Genomic DNA, 18,142 nt, shown 5'->3' with positions numbered 1-18,142 from the left:
TGGTGGGCAACTATTGATCTGGGCTGTTAAGCCCCGTGGTTTATGGAGTCAATGATGAATCACGTGAAATAAGCTGCTTTTCTTGAGATGTGTTGGTGAAGACAATCTTAAAACTCAGATGTGGTGGATTTTGGAATATAGATGACCTTTTGCCTTCCACAGGTTTTCTGGCTGGTGCTTTATAAATAATAGGTTTGGCTAAAATCAGGTCATTGGAGAATTATAAGCCTCATTCTCTATTTTCCTTGTTTCCTTGAAAATATCTACTGCCTAGTCCAGGCAAGACTATCTCCCACCAAGGACAAGATCTTCATTCAGCAAGTAGTTTTGTCCTTGCTAGGAAAGGTGATGATAATTAAATCCCCTTCCAAAATGGTTTCATTAATTGGTTATATACAAGTACTTACGTTATTCATTCTTTTATTTCTCTGAAAATAGATTAAACATCGTTAAGTTTACCTTCCTAGTAAAATTAATACTAGATAATAAAGTAAGATATATAGACTATGTTTTTAGACCGTGGTTGATCTCCTTAGAAGTAGTATTAGTATAACTATTTGTCATTTGATTGAGTCTTAGCTGGATGTCTTCAAGATTTGGGAAACCATTACTTGATTGTGATTTTTTGTTTTCTCCTTTGGAATGCTGTTTCAAGAAGGTTGAGAGGATATTTATTTTGTAAATTTTCCAGCCTCTAAAATATTGCAAGAGGAAAACGAAGCGACAATATTTGTTTGCCTTTGTTCTGGGTTTTAAATTTGGTAGTAAAAAGTCAAAACAACAGGAAGTGGCAGAAAAATAAACACAAATACTTAACTATGCCCAGACAATGCATGTATCAGGGTGGAGGTGCCCAGTTGTTAGTGACTGCCCTGAAATGAAAGGAGGTAAGGCAGAACTTTGAAATACATACATATATATACATATATATACAATATACATATACATATATATATATGTATTTTAAAAGCAACTTATATACATATATATATGTATTTTATATACATATATATATGTATATAAAATATATACATATATATATATGTATTTTAAAAGCAACTTAAGACAAAAGGAACGTGAAAAATGTCAGGGCTCAGCTATACATAAATAAATATATAAGATTTGGTCTAAGTTGATTTCAAATGTTGGGGTTAAAGATTAGAAGGTAAATAGTTTTTCCTTCTTAGAATAAACTGTTTTGGGAAATACAGTCTTCAAAAAATGAGAATCATATACTTTATGGTAGATGCTTCACATGAAGTATCTCCTTTAAAAGTTGCTTCCATGAGAAAGAAGGATATCTATTATTCTCAATTCTTATATGAATCTCATTCATAAAAAATATTGCTGGGTAGTAAGAAAAGTTTCTTTTGATTTATGCCATCTGGAGAGCTTGAAACACAGATTTCTGGGTTACACCCCAAAAGATTATGACTCTTTAGGTCTGGGGGTGGAGCCCAAGAATATGTGTTTTTGACAGGCTTCTTGTATTGATGCTGCTGACCTGTGAATCATATTTCTAGAACCACTGTTCTGTATGAGCATATGAAGGCCACTGGCTCTTCTTTAATGCCTAAAGTTTCATTTACTGTGGAAGAGAAGGGTAGTTGAAGGAGAATGCTGTGCATTAGAACCTGCTCCACCACCATGTGCTCTAGAGGCCAATCACGTCTCTCTTTGAGCCTCAGTTTCTTCTATTAAAAAGTGGGTTAGTTGAGTTTTATTATTTCTAGGTTTCCTTGTAGCATCACTGTTGTCCTCGAGCCACCTCTGGCTGGCTTGCTAGAGCTCATTGTTATTAAATATTCGGAAATCTCGTGAACGAGTTGTTAGGGACTTGGTAACTTGAAGTCAGCCATGCTATAAGTATTTCTGCCATAGGACTTTCCATGACCCCAAATAGGTGTAGGTTTTTATTTGTTTGTTCCTTTGTTTTTATTTTGGTTTGGAGAGCACTGATAGCGCATCCTACTATGAATTTCTCTGTCAGTGTCCATCTCTTCAGATAACGTTGCCAGAAGTTTCCATATGGAAAGTATTATCCGAAAGCCTGTAAAAGCGTTTTTAACTCTGGAAAGAACTGCGGTAACACAGAAACAGTGCAATTGAGGAAAAAGAGTTCTGTTCATGTTTCTTATGTGCTTTTGAGAAATTTAAAGAATGTGAAGTGAACAGAGGGTAATGGTTCCTTGTCCCTATTCGGTTTTTTGCTTGCTAATGGGATCTGGCCCATGCTGTTGTTATTGTAAAAATGTCTGTGGACTCTCTCGTTTCTGAAATGATCTGGACCTGAAGTGTGTGGCTCAGATATTTTCCCTGGAGAACTGATGTGACCTGGCAGTGTAGTGTAGTGGGAATAGCTGGGCACTAGAAGATCTGAGTTTCAGCACTGCCTGCTCCATCAGCTGGGACTGTGGCCTTTGAAAATTATTTGTTCTTTCCTAACTTTGGGCTCTCCCATGTATAAAACAATAGGTTTGAACTAGATAATCTTTCAAATTTCTTTCACTGTAAAATTCCGATACTTGATCAAGGGCCGCATTATTTAACAGTAAAACCTGCTCTGGGTCAATTGGGGTTGAGTCAGGGTTGGGTTTCACATTTTTTATTGGGGGCCAGTGGGGAGGGGACTCCTCCCTGGCAAGGCAGGTGCCCACAGATGATTCAGCCACTCCAAGCTTGAGCCCAGGAGGCTCTGGGAGCGGCTGGCCCATCAGGCATGTTGCAGTCAACTCGGATGGACACTGGGCGGTTGTAGGATGTGGCCTGTTCATCGTAGTGGCATACTTGGTGTTGGGGTTGAGTGGGGGAAGAATTACAGTGAAGCACCTTATGATGAAAACCACAATCAGCCACCTACTCCTTGGTCCAGGCGTTTTTAAGGAAGGCAGGGACTCTTGTGGCCATTTTGGTCTCAGTGGTAGCTCTGGGTCAATTTTCATATCTTTTTCTTTTATTTTTTAAAAGATACTTAGACTACAAAAATAAAAAATAAAGGGTATTCTCATAGGCCCCACTCCCTACACCTCTGATATTTTCCCACATTATCAACACCCTTCTTTAGTGAGGTCCATTTGTTACAACCAATGAACACATTTTGGAGCATTGCCACTAAACATGGATTATAGTTTACCTGTAGTTTACACACTATAAGTTTTGTTAAGTTATGACAAATTATATAATGGCCTGTATCTGCCATTGCAATGTCATTCAGGACAATTCCCATGTCCCAAAAATGCCCCTATACCACACCTAGTTTTCCCTCTCCCTGCCCTCAGAACCTCCAGTGGCCACTGCATCCACATCAATAATGAAAGTTCACTGCCAGAATCACAATAAGTTACAGAAGAATAACAGTAAGTCTACTCCAGTCCATAGTTCATTCCCCAGTCTTGAGGATTCTGGGATGGTGATGCCCATTCCACCTCTAATTGAAAGAGGGTTTTGACCCCATAGGGCATATCTTGTCACTGATCCCTTTTGCAGTTGTTGGCAGGGCCACAGTCTAAATCAATTCAACTGCGTGGGTTGGCTCTTCCTAGAGATGCCTTCAGTAAGAGACCAATGTAGTTCACTTGTAAAATCATGTTTCCTCACTTCCAGTATTGGTCTTTTACTGTGCTCATTACTATTTTGCATTCATAATCTTCTAAAGATTCAAATTATTTTGCATTCCTATTACTCATCCAACACTCTAAAATAATTTCACCTGAAAAATAGAGAATGGCTGTAGGTTTAAATGAGGTTGCTGCCATCAGGATCCTTTTCCCATTTGTATTCCTATAAAATTATAAGTACTTTTAGATTTAATATTTCCTTACATTATAGGAAGTGCAATATTTGCTAATATGCATGGTAATAAAATAACAGAAAACAAATATGCAAAAAAGGCATAGACATATCAAATTATCTGGCATTAGTATCATACCAAAGACCAGGAAGAAAATATTAAGGAAAAGGAAACTGCATTATTTTTTAATGTGTAATTTGAAAGCAAGTCCTTATTAAATGATTTCATTCACAATCTTCATCAAAGCTCCTGTGTTAGGACTACAAGTAAAATCAAATAAAAGAAGACAAAACCAAAGAATAATAGGCATGAAGAATGAGTTTACTCTATGGAAATCTCTCTAGTTATACTGATAGTTTGGAAGAAAGAATAAATTGCAGTTATTTGTTTTGTAGGAAATGCTATGGTTAAAGAGCTTGTAAAGTTGTTGTCTAGAGAAATCTCAAAGATCTTTACTATTTCTTATTCAATCACCAAATATTTAGAGGACCTGCTGCATGCCAGGTCCTGTACAACGCCCTGAAGATTTGCAAAGCCCTGGCGAGTGAATTTAGACAAGGTCTTGCTTTATCAGAGCTTATCATTTATTAGGGAAAAAAGATATCTATCAAATTATTATATGATTTCATGTAAAATTCCAACTATAAGTACAAGAAAAGAGGAACATGGCATTAAGGGAATTTGTCACATGGGATTAGACCTAATTAGAGCAATGAAGAAAGAACTCTTTGAGGGAGTGAAAATCAAGCTAAGATCCAGAGGGCAAATAGGTTTAACAAGTGCGGAGGGAAAGGAAATGCATTTGTGGCAGAAGGAACAGCATATGTATAGCACTCTTAGCAAGCACAAGGGGACTGGAAAAAGGCTGATGTGGTTCCGGCAGAGAGATGGCAGTGGATTATGGGGCAAGGTGATTTTAGAAATATGGGAAGGAACAAACCAATCCCTCTTGTATATCATGGTAGGTACTTTGTTTTATCCTAAGAGTACTGGAGGAAACCATTGAATTGTTATAAAAAGGCAGGTGATATAATCAGATACATGGATTCCATAAGATCAAGGACCAGTCAGAATAGGAATAGTCAAAAAGCAAGCAAGTAGGTGAACGGTGGTCAAAGTATGTATGAATTAATTTTGTTGGTGAGACAATTATGTGTGACAAAAGACACAATTTTTCATATTCATTTATTTTTCCATTAAAAAACAAGGAACTGAAAGGCAGTCAATCAAATGAACTCCAAAAGAAACAGTGAAATAATGCAGAATAGCATCCAAAAAAAAAGGCCTTTCAATTAATCCCTTTTTCTTACCCAGCCATGAATGGGTCAGCAGTGTACTCTTAAACATTTAGTTGCTTTAATATTAAAAACACTAACAGTAAATGTAATGAAAACTAAAACTCTGATGGATTATAAAATATATTTAGGGAATGTATCAGTTAAAGACTATGGGTGGGATTTGGATTATATACCCTCTAAGCTTACCTCAACAGGAACAGATGGAAGTGAGAGAGATTTACTTTACTGAAGAGAGAGAGCATTGTAACTTTTATAGACAAGATAAATTATGATGGAATGATTTTCAAATATTAAGCCATTTTTTCCTGCTCCAAAGAAATTGATATCTTCTATTACATGATTTTAAGCATGCCCTTGAAACACAATGAGGCTGTTTTGAAAAAATAAAACCAAACATTGAACATAAAGGACAGAATTGAAAATGGAAAAAAAATAATTGTTTTGATATTTTTCCATGCCATTGTTACAATGCCTTTATCAAAACATCCTCATGCTCATAAATTTTGCTTAATATAATACATTGCTCTCAAAAAGCCCTGGAGATTGCCCCCTCTTCCAGTTGGTTAGCTAATCCAGAGTTAATTGCAACATTGTCCCAGTACAGAGTGAATTGTTCCTCTTTTATAAAGTGGATATGCTACTGCTGCTGAAGCCATCTGAAGCAGAATGAAGGAAGAGAGAGGGACATGCTTGGGTAGATGCACACATATTTCCAATCATCATCAGGACAAGAAAGCCAGCTGTCCTGCCCTTCATTTTCCTCTGGAAATGTTCTCCTTGTTCAAGTTGTGACACCTAGCATGGCCCCCTTTAATATGAAGCAGTGGATGTCACTTTAACATTTAACAAGAGAGGAAAAACGCCCACAGTGAAAAGCCAGGGAAACAAAAGGGGAGCGTTGTGTGGATGAGAGCTGAAGAGTCTGCCCAAGCTCATCTCCCCCCACTCTCACCCAACCCCATTTGGCCGTCTCCTTGTGCTGGTTGCTGAATACTGGATAGTGAGAGCGAACTTGAGTGCCATCCAGACTCTCCGTACAGAGTCCATTATACAGTGTCAGGCAGTTTTGACAAATGCACCAGCACAATCGAACCTTTTATCAATTTAAAAGTAACCTTGTCACAATAATCTGTCAAACTGTTCAGATACAACGAAAGGAAAACAAGTCATCGTGCACTCTGGAGTAACTGAGTAAATAAGAAGAATGTGACTGGAAAATGTTTGAGTTCTTTCTTACTGGGTCCGTTGAAGATTTAAAAGTTCCTTCTAATAAGACCCGAGGAAATTTACTAGTAGTTTTCTTCTGCAAGTCAGACTCAAATTATGCAGCTGCTTTTGAGGTGTCATAAATCTATACGGTGGCAGGTGTGAGCAGGATGTGAATTCGAAAATCTTTTAACCCTGCCTTTGTGTAATTTAAATGAGTGTGTGCCTTAAAGGCCCCAGATGAATGTCTGAATTCATTGAGTCAGCGAAGTTCTGACACTTATTCAAGTGTATTAATTCAGACTTAAATTCAGTTATCTTTTCAAGGACCTATTGTATTTAGTTCGTAATTAATAATAATCATATTTAGTAACAGATTGTTACCTATATATTACACATATATAATTAATATTTCTTGTGTGAATATTGCATACCATGTACTCAACTAAGCTTTGAAAATGTTATATTTCATGCTCAAAATAACCCTTTAAGGTAGGAACAGTTATTACTATTAAAAATTGAATAACCGGAGGCTCAAAAAGGTTGAGGAGCTTGTCCAAACTGATATAGCCACCAGGTTGCAAATCCAGCCCCCGACTTCAAGGCTAAACCATTGCATTTAAGGAGATAAAACAAAGGTTTATAACAAACACACATTCTCCAACTTGGCTGCCCTTGAGAATATCTTGGGGAACTTTGAAAGTTACTGATACCTGGACATATCACCCCCAGCTATTCTGATCTAACTAGTACGTGGTTCAACCTTAATACTGGAATTTTAACCCCCCTCCTCCCAAATAATTCTAATATGGAACAAAGTTTGAGAACCCCTGCAGTAAAATGATACCCCCATGAACATAAAACATTTGAATCCTCTGTTTTAGCTTCTTTCTTACTCTCTCATAGAATTTCGCAATTCCGTAGCATCTACCAATTTGCTTTCAATTAACCAACAGCCTAAAAAATAATTTCTGTTAAAATAATTTGGGTATGAATTAGATTTTCTAATCACAAAATTGGACCTTCTGATCATGTTAGATCAGGCATATGGAAAATTAAGCACTGAAATTGGTCTCTAAAATTGCTTTAAAGAATGTGCTTGGAAGGACCTTGTACTCCTTTCACACATAATTTTCATAAATTAAACATGTCTTTCAGAAATCTGCCTTTTAATAATGTCTACATTTAATTTATGATTAAGCAAACAATGCTTCCTATTCTGAGATGTTATTAAAATTCGACATATATTTACAATTCCTTGTTTATTCATAGTATAGTGAATATGGGTTCTTGTTACTCTTGAAAATAATTGACATTTTACAGCATGGCATCTTTGGGGCATCCTAGAAGTTATTACTGACTCATTGACTGATATTCATTATTGTTTTCATTACTTTGAATGAAGAAGAGTGTTGCTGAATGTTATCTCATGACTTTTTGAAAATATGTTTTGAAAGTTCTCTGATTGCTTGTAATCATTTTCCCCATTTATCTTAAGGAAGAGAAAAATAAAAATGAAATCATTGAGAGCACCTGTTAACTTTCATGTAGTCCTGTTGGTAGTAGCTGAAAAAAAAAATGCTGAAGAGAGGGAAAGTTATGATCAACTTTTTCTGAATGGGTCAGGCAAAGGCTTGGAGCTCTGGGAAAAGTGGAAATCCAGTCAGGCATCATGCTGAATGCATCAATGTTTGAGATTCTTGGGGTTCAAGGGCAGGACTCTGGTAATTTCAGATGGCATCCTGGGTTCTAACTTACTCAGAGATTTTTTTTTAATTACAAAATATAGCTAACTATTTTGCAGTCCTCATTTTATTTGACCTATTACTTGACCCTGTTAACTACCCCCCACCTTTATTCTCAAAACCTCTTCCTATTTTGGCTGTTATATTCCTCTTTCTGGTTCTCCTTCATATCATTTTGACATTCTCTCTTCTCTCTCTTACGCCTCTTGAATATTCAGTATTTGCCAACAATGGGCCTCTTCTCCCTCTACATGCTGTTTTCTTTCCCCTACTTAGGTAATTTCAGCTATTCTGCTGATTAGTAAATCAAATCTTCAGCACAAATATTTTTTTTAGTCTAAAGCTCTTATGTTATTATTCCCTAGACAACTTCAACATTGTATCCCAAGAGCTATCAAACTTATTGTCCAAAAAGTTTTATCCCTAGACTTATTGCTTCTCTGTGTCATTCAAATGACCCATTCATCAAAAGAAAAAATGATTTTTTCCCCCAATCTACAGTCAGTTCCCAAGTTGCATGATTTTGCTTAGTTCACATTTATGATATCCAGAATCTTCTCTGACTCAATACTGGCCCTGTTCATTTTTAATGAAAGTATTTATCGAATGTCATCTGTGTGTCAAGCCCTGCAGATACCAAGAAGAAAGATATGTCTTTACTCTCCCAAACTTCAACGGGAGAAACCACACACAAATGAATAAATAAATAAACAAGGAAAAACATCAGGATGTATAAATGCTCTGAAAAGCATATTGTAAGTAATGGCTGGAAGATCCCTGCAGACTGGGTGACCTCTTCAGGTGAGACATGGATTTCAACAAGGACCCAGCCATATGATATTTAGGAGCAAGGCAGTTACAGACAGTAAGAGCTTGTGTAGAGGCTGAAGGTGGAAATGAGCTTGGTGTCTGGAGAAGGTCTATATAGGTAAAAGATTGTGAGTAAGTGGGTGGGAGTGAGATGGGGAAGGTAAGAGATGAAGTCAGAAATGTAAGCCGGGGTAGGGAGATTAAATTTTATACTAATTTATGCATTTTTAGAAATTCTTTCAAGAATGGATTTTAGAGGAGTATGAGAGGAGAAGGAAGAAAAGGAGCAAGGAGGCCATTGTAGAAGCTCAGGAAGGATATCTTGGTGGCTTAGAGTAGGATACTAGTAGTAGAGGAGATTAGATGTGATTGCGTTCAGAACATATTTTGGAGGTAGTTTGGAAATTGCTGATGAATGGGATAAAGCGGAAGGTTAAGGGAAAGAGGAATTAGAGATACACTCCTCAATTTTTGGCTTGAACATCTAGAGAGAGAGTGGAGATATTTAATAGAATGAGGAGGTTTGGGGGAGGAGCAGTTTTGGGTGGAAAGAAATTGAGTTCTACCCGTCTTATTATTTTTGAGCTTATATTAGACATCTAAAATGAGATACAAGCTGACAGTTTGATATTTTGCTTGTTTTCAAAACAAAGATTGCAATAAAAATATAGAATGAGAGTCATTTAAATCCATTGAATTGTATGAGTTAATAATATTTTTAAGGTCCCTAATTTATGCCAAACACTATTCTAAGTATTTGTATGTAAGTGCTTCATTTTGCATGTATTAACTCATCTATATCTCATGACAATCCCCATCTGATAGGTAACAAGATGATATAAAGAAGCTAGGTGACTTGCCGAAAGCCACATAATTTGTCATTGGCAGGTCCAAGTTTAAGCCAAACAGTTAAGTTTAAGAGCCCCCTCTCCTTACCATGATACATATTGTAGGACTCTACACTGCTTGAGAAGAAAAGTGGTCATAGTATTCAGCATTCTGAGGTTGTGAAAAAAGGAGAAACCCACAAGAAGTTTGTAGAGGAACATCCAGTGAAGTACAGGAAAAGACCAGTAGAGAAGGAGAGTGTGATATTATGGAACCTGGAAGAAGAAAGGATTCTGTAAAGGCAGAATGATTAAATGTGTTTGATTACTATTGGGAGGTCAAGAAATTTACCAACAGAGAAGTGACCAGGGCTGTCATTGGGGTAGGGGGGTAAGAGCTGCAAGCCTTTTGGTGTGGGCCTTTCTACATAGTTGCCACCTGACAGTCTTTCCAAATGGAAAGGCTGGTTCTCTCCTTTATGCCCTAACTATATTGTCTTTCCTAATATGATTCTATGCCCAGATCTTCTGGTTTATGGTATCTCTATCTCTTTGTCTGTCTCCATCTGTCTCTCTATCTCTACCTGCCCCCATGCTCTCTTCCTGCTACCTTTTATCCATCACTACCTATACCCCTCTGTTTCTCCCTTCACATCTTTATTATTCTTCTTCTCTTCTTAATTCTAAGCATTTGAGGACAAGAGATTTATTCCATTCATTTTTTTTAAACAAATGAATTTTATTGGTACATGTTAATAAAGTATACAATTCATCCAAAGTATAACCAGTGGTATTTGGTATAATCACAGAGTTGTGCATTCATCACTTCAATCATTATTTGAGCATTTTCAATAATAATAATAATAAACAAAAAAAAAACAAACAGGAAAAATCTTCGCCTCTCAATCTCTGTTTCCCCTGCTGTGTATAACTGCTATTTCTGGCTATTGTTGCATAGTTACTTATTTATTAGGCTGTTTTATTGAGATATATTTACTTACAATGTGATTATATGAAAAGTCGTTGAGTATGCACTTTATATAGAGCATATGGTATGTGACTATCCCATTCTTTTTTAAATTTTTATTTTTTTATGTTTAAAGAAGCTTTAGAATACATAAATGTTACATCAGAAATATAGGGGCTTCCCATATGTCCCACACCCTCTCCCTCCCACACTTTTCCACATTAACAATGTCTTTCATTAGTGTGGTACGTTTATTACACTTGATGAACACATATTGAAGCATTGCTATTAACAGTGGACTATAATTTACATTAGAGTTTACACTCTGCCCCACACACTTTTATGGGTTATGACAAATGTATGATGGCCTCTATCCATCACTGCAATGTCATGCAGGACAATATTAATGTCTGAAAATGCCCCCATATGATACCTATTCTTTCCTCTCCCTACCCGCAGAATACCTGGTGGCCACTGCCTTTATATCAAGGATAAAATTTCTTCCATTGCTAGAATAATAATGTCTATAATAGAATAATAATAAGTCTACTCTGGTCCATGGTTCATTCTTCAGTCTTGAGAATTTGGGGAGGATGATGCCCACTCTGTTTCTAAGTGAGAGGAGGCTTAGATCCTATGGGGCAGATGGATGGAACTATCTTGCTTGCTGTTGAGGATCACTGGTGCAGGGTGTTGGTGACGGGGCCATGTATGGAGACAGATTCACCTGGGGATTTCCTCTGTGACATATGAATATGTTCAAGTGTTCATGGGGCCTTGTCTTGGTGGGTGGAGACCCACACAGTAACTGAAAGAATATTGAATTCCCATCATGGGCAGTTCTGCTACATTCTCTAATAGAACAGCAAGAATCCTCTGAGTACATGGGCAGTACCTAGTGAAGGAGGACAGATCATTTCTCCAGGCCCTTGAAATCGATGGTTGTACTTAGGAACCTTGTTCCTGTGAAATTGAAACTTAGCCTAGTGTTATATATTACCTAAGCATTACCTCCTGAAAACCTCCTTGTTGCTCAAATGTGGCCTCTCTCTAAGCCAAACTCAGCATATAAACATTCTACCTTTTCCCCGGCGTGGCACATGATGGGCCTCCCTGGCACTGAAGGATTATTACCAAAACACCAACTAGCAATGCCTCTGGAAAAAGACCTTGACCAAAGGGGGAAATATGAAATACAAATGAGTTTTTAAGGCTGAGAGATTTCAAAGTGAGTTGGGAGGTCATTCCAGACAGTACACTTAAGCTCTTCTCGGCAGGATCTCATTGATTCTCATAGTAAACAGTGCATCAAACAGTGGGGCTCCTGAGGGCTCTAGAGAAATCTAGACACTATGGTAGGGCAGACAAACTGAGGAATTCAGCATTCTATCAGTGGGCCTTACTTTGATTTTAGTTTCCCGTTGTAACATGGCTAGTCTCATTTACAGTTTTCACTGAAGATGACTCTTCTGCCCTTTTCATTTGAACTTCTAATTAGCACTATAATTGTTAAGAATATGTCCCAGAAATGTAAATCTTTGGTTTGTTTATGTGCCAGTTGAGCCCTGAATCTCAGCAGAGTTGCAAAACCTACTCTCCAGTTTATTGGACTCACCAGGACAACTAACAAGGAGGTGATGATGGACAACACCCATCACAAGGAACAGAGATTGTCTGCACAGTCATTCATTTCTATATACATATTGCCTATCACACTGCCAGATATTTAAGTGGTAACTGATAAATACTTAATGACTGAATAAATCCTGAATTCTTCATTAATATAAAAATGATTCTATTGGACTTATATCATAAAACTTGCTGCAAAGTTGACTTTGAATTTATAGTAGGTGACATAGGACAGAAGTTTTGTTTTGCTTTGTTTTGTTTTCTTAGTTACTACATGCAAAGATGTACCACTGGAATGAAATTTAAAAAAAAAAAGGATTTGAATGTAAAACTCATTTATTTCATAGATCCCACGGAGCATTTTAGAGGGAATCCTCAGGAGAACTTCAGTCACATGTATTTAAAGAACCAAATAAGGATCAATAATTTGTTTACTCATCCAATATTGCTTAGGAGACAGGAAATAACCATTTATTCTTGCCTGAGGCATTAGGTTTTGACCGTAAAACAGATCACAGTGTTCCACTGAATCTGTTAATGCCATAGCTAATGCAAAAAAGTTTGGACTCATTGCATGGTGTTTGCTGATTTCTCTTCTTTCTTTTGGCTCTGGAATTTTACTACAGATTTCACTGTGAAACTTTTGGGTGCACAAAATAAGAGATCGTGGATTTAAAAACACTTGAAACAAAATCTGTGTATTTGGCATACTAAAAATGGCAGGCTTTCATTGAAAATTTGAAAGTAGTGTGATCTAAATACATATTTTAAGCATGTGATTAAGAATACTGTATTACTCAGAATTCTCCAGAGAAATAGAACCAACAAAATGTGTATAAATATAAAGAGATTTATTATAGGAATTAGCATGTACAACAATGGGGATTGACAAGTCCAAATTCTGTAGGGAAGTTTGCAAGGAGGAAACTTTGAAAAAGGTGATTCTGAAATCTGGAATATATGAACTCTGTAGGTAGATGTCCACAAAAGCCTCAAGCTCGACATTCTAATGAAGGTGATGATGAATTCCCCAGGAGAAGCTGTCTGTTTGAAATAGAGCTAGAAATTATTTTTGGGCTGTTGAAATACTCCATTCTCTAAGACTTTCAACTCATTGGATGAGTAGACAGATGCCTCTCAATGCTGAGGACAAACTCTTTTGTTGATTGTAGAAGCAATCAGCCATAGATGCAATTAATTATTAATGACGTGTTTTAGTTTACTAAAAGACACTGGGAGGTATGTATCATAAATGGGTTGACTTTTACAATGGGGATTTATTAGGTTAAAAACTTATAGTTCCTACCTTACCTGAATTATAAATGGGATTGTTGCTGAAAAGGGTAGTCTAGGATGTAAATGTTAATTGAAAGAAACCTAGAGATTAATCTAGGGACTGGATAACATAGTAAACCCAGGGGAGGATAAGAATTGTGGTTAATTGCACAAATACAGGCATGTCCTCCTGTGAACTAGAACAAATATACATCACTATTGTAAGGTGGTAAGAATGTAGAGAAGCATGGGAAAAATACAATTAATGTAACCTATGGACTATAGGTAACAGCAATATTGTAATATTCTTGCATCAATGCCAAAGATGTACTGTATTAAAAGTGGAGGGTTATGGAAGGGATATACCCAATGTACGCTGTGGGCCATGATTGGCAGTAATAGTCTGATGGTGTTATCTCGTGATCTGTAGCAAATACTCCACAACAATGTGGTGTGTTGGTGGATGGGTGTTGTATGGGAATTCCACACATGTGCATGACTGTTTTGTAAGTTCAAAGCCTCTCTTATAAAATATACATTTGAAAATTACTACAATAAACCACATATATTCATCAAAAAAACCCCACAAAGAACAACAACAACAAAAAACCCTTACAGTTCTGTGGGAGTGAAAGTGTCCGTATCAAGGCATTATCAGGAGATCCTTCCAACCCAAGCTGCAGCTGTGGGTGATTCACGCACATGGCAATGTCTGCCCCCTCTCTCCTCTCTTCCAGGCCTTGTTGCTTTGAGTTTCTGGCTAAAGTGCCTTGCTCTCAGCCTCTGTCTTCCATTGATTTCAGTTTCTTGATCAGCTTTTTTCCTGTATCTGTGGCTTTTTATTCCTCTGTGTATAAAGGACGTCAGTATGAGGATTAAGACCCTCCTGAACCATGCAATCTAATCCAAGGGTCTAAAGTATATGAAAGAGTTCAAGTGTTCATGGGGCATTGTCATGGTGGATAGAGATCAACACAATAACTGAAAGAATATGCAATTCCCATCCTGGGGAGTTCTGCCACATTCTGCCACGTTGTTGGGTCCTTGATATTGATTAATGTACTTATGAACCTTTACTTTTGAAATTGAATCTTAGCCTGGGATTATAGGGTACCTAAGAGTTGCCTACTGAGAGCCTCCTTGTTGCTCAAATGCGGGCTTTCTCTAAGTCAAACTCAGCATATAAATGTATTACCTTCCACGCTGGCATTGGACATGACTCCTGGGGATGAGCTTCCCTGGCACTGAGGGATTATTACCAAATACCAACTAGCAATAAAATGGGAAAAAGACCAGTTTATATGGCTAAAAGACTTCAGAGTGAGTTGGGAGGTCACTCCAGAGGTTATGCTTATGCACATCTCACCAGGATCTCAATGACTGCCACAGTAAATAGTGCCTCAAATATTTGAGGGACCTGGAGACATCCAGACAGTATAGGCAGGGCTGACAGTTCAGGAGTTTGTCACACTGCCAGTGGGCTCTACTTTGGAATTTATGCTCCTAAGTGTGACAGAGTTGGTCTCAGTTGTAGTTTCCCTATACATGGCTCTTCTGTCCCTTATATTTGAACCTATAGTTAGGATTAGAGTTGATATGTGTATGTCCAAGATACGTAAAACCTTTGGGCTTTCTTTGTGCCAGTCAGGCCCTGAATCGCAACAGAATTGCAGCACCAGCTCTCTAGTTCATTGGACTCAGTCAGGACATCTAACGAGGAAATGATAATGAACAACAATCATCCAAAGAACAGAGTGTGTCTACAACTGTGAGGAAGACAGTCCCATCCATCCATCCCATGGAATCTAAGCCCCCTCTCAATTAGAGGCAGAGTGGGCACCACCATCCCAGAATCCTCAGGATTGGGGACTGAATGAATAAATGAACAGGTCCCACTGACGATAGCTTTACATGCACAGGAATGGATTAGCTTTAGGAATGGGATTTTCCGGGATCCACAAAAGTCTCAAATTTCCATGTGATGTACATCCATCTACCAAGTAATATACTCACAGTAACAATCAGGCCAGTGCTTGGCTGGCCAAACAATTGAACACAGTAACCTAGATTATTGACTCATGAAATTAATCATCCATTCCACCCTTTGTCAACTTGGCATCGATGCATCTCCTAAAGCATAATTAGTTGCCAAATAAGATAACAATATTGTCATACTTTCACTTAAACTTGATACAACTGTCTTGCATACAACTTAAAATGCCCTAACCCTTTTCTCAGAAGAGGATGAAAGTCCTTGGGTGACCTTCATGCTTCTCATTGAAATCCTATAACTTAAATGCTATGATGTAACGTTAATGCAACTTATGTGATATAATAAGGGGATATGATAAGGAAGAAAACTAAGGTATTTGCTTCATGTATATATTCAAACATATTCATAACACAACAAGGAAGAAGCATTCATAACCATTATAGTCCTCATTTCTGCAACTGGCCACATGATCATGACTGGTATTTATGAATACCTATTTATAACTACCCGTCCATATTCCCTTTACTCTCACAAAGAACCTCATAGACTTACATGGTGAGGTGACCCAAACCTTCATTTCTGAAGGGTCCAGCTCATTACTAGTCCTTCCTGGATAGGTTGTTCATTGACTTTAATCACTGGACCTGTAAGAGATGCTGTAAGGGATCTCCCATATTCCAGGCATTTTCATCTTTTCTCTCTCTCTGCTTATCTTTCTTTAAAAATGTTACATTCAAAAAATATGATGTCCCCATATACCCCTCATCCCCCTCACCCCACTCCTCCCGCATCAACAGCCTCTTTCATCTTTATGGACCATTCATTGCATTTGGTGAATACATTTTGGAGCACTGCTGCACCACATGGATAATGGTTTATATTGTAGTTTACACTCTCCCCCAGTCCACTCAGTGGACTCTGGCAGGACATACAATGTCCAGCATCTGTCCCTGCAGTACCACCCAGGACAACTCCAAGTCCTGAAAATGCCCCCACATCATATCTCTTTTTCCCTTTCCCTACCCTCAGCAGCTACTGTGGTCACTCTCTCCACATCAATGCTACAATTTCTTCCATTACTAATCACAATAGTTCCATAGTAGAACATCAGTAAGTCCATTCTATTCCTCCTCCAGTGGACTCTAGAATGGTTATGTCCACTCCACCTCTATATCAAGAGAGGGGGCTTAGATTCCACGTGGATGATGGATGCAATTCTCCTGCTTGCAGTTGTAGGTACTCTTGGCTCCCTGGGTGTGGTGGTTGACCTTCTTGACCTCCCTGGGTAAGTCCAATAAACCAGAGGGTAGGAGTTACAGTTCTGCTGAGGCTCAGGGCCTGGCTGTCACATGGACAATCCAGAGATTCAGGTCTCCTGAGTATACATGCACCCTAGAGCCAACCACAGGTCTGGCAAAAGTAACAGAAGAGTCATGTGTAGAAAGGTCACATCTGAGTCTGACTCCATCACACTCAGGAACACAAATTCCAAAGTAGGGCCAACTGACATGGCACTGTACTCCAGAGCCATCTGCCATGACCATAGAACCTGTGAGTCTCTGTCACCAGGCATATTCATCTTTACCACCGCTGGGTAGTAGCAATTCTATTTCCTCTTGGTAATCAGGATCAGTCACCCAATCCTGTACAGTAATGCCCTTCTCTGCCTGTTGATTTAGAGGCACGAGGAACCCAAAGTGACTGAGTAGCATTCTTAACTTCCAGTTGAATGGAGTCATGGCTGGGTCTCCTGGTGGAAGCTCTCCGTTTGGAAATAAGGCTCTAGATAAGTACTGTATATGGTCACAACAACAAGAAGCAAAGGTTTTTTCCTGGTGGGCCACTAAGGATAATATTGAGTGGTGCCACTCCATTTCCATCCCCTAGATTCCTGTACCTGTGATTCCTGGTTCCATAGATTGGACTCTGCTCTAGGGCATATACAGCATACTGAAGAACATTCCCCTGTCCCTTCAAGATATTGTCACCCAGTTAGCACCATAATTGCATCCTCAAAAAACTGTTCCACAGTTCTATCAATCCAGATGCTTCTGGGTGATGGGAGAGATGGTAAGAAGAGTGAATTCCATGGGCATATACCCATTTCCACACTCCTTGATCAGAAGTAATGCTGGGTGGAGTAGCATGACAGTGGGTAAGACATTCTCTAAGTCCAAGGATGGTCATTTTGGCAGAAGCCTTGTGCATAGGAAAGGCAAATCTTTAGCCAGAGTGTGTGTCTATTCTGGAAAGAACCAAATACTGCTAAGTGTAACTCATTTTAGGTATAGGGTTTGGTGAGTTTCAACAAATATATGAACCTATATAACCACCAAAACAATCAAGATATAAAACATTTCCAATACCCCAAAAAGTTTTAAAAATTCAATCATATGCTAAGAAGTTCACAATTTAATGTCATCCTTATGACAATTACTTAAAACACCAAAGAGTCTGCATGACTCTATGAGAGAAGTACAGAACTTTGTCAGTTGTGTGTGTTAATTAACTACTTACTAATTGTGGGACTTTGGTTGAGTCCTTTAGCTCTTCTGAGCCTAATGTTAGTACCCAGTAAATATTAAAGTCTTAATAAATGCTA

The 18,142-nt window shown here is 38.1% G+C and overlaps 1 protein-coding gene across 10 annotated transcripts in view; it reads left to right on the top strand.

Annotated features, from left to right (window-relative positions):
* The window catches only part of RBMS3 (RNA binding motif single stranded interacting protein 3), a 717,407-nt gene that overhangs the window by 147,834 nt on the left and 551,431 nt on the right, over positions 1 to 18,142 (top strand). The gene's annotated exons all lie outside the window — the stretch shown is intronic.

This window comes from Dasypus novemcinctus, chromosome 31 (assembly GCF_030445035.2).
Source record: "Dasypus novemcinctus isolate mDasNov1 chromosome 31, mDasNov1.1.hap2, whole genome shotgun sequence".
Lineage (NCBI taxonomy): Eukaryota > Metazoa > Chordata > Mammalia > Cingulata > Dasypodidae > Dasypus > Dasypus novemcinctus.
Note: the sequence above shows the minus strand (reverse complement) of the source record. Positions and strands in the feature narration are given on the sequence as shown.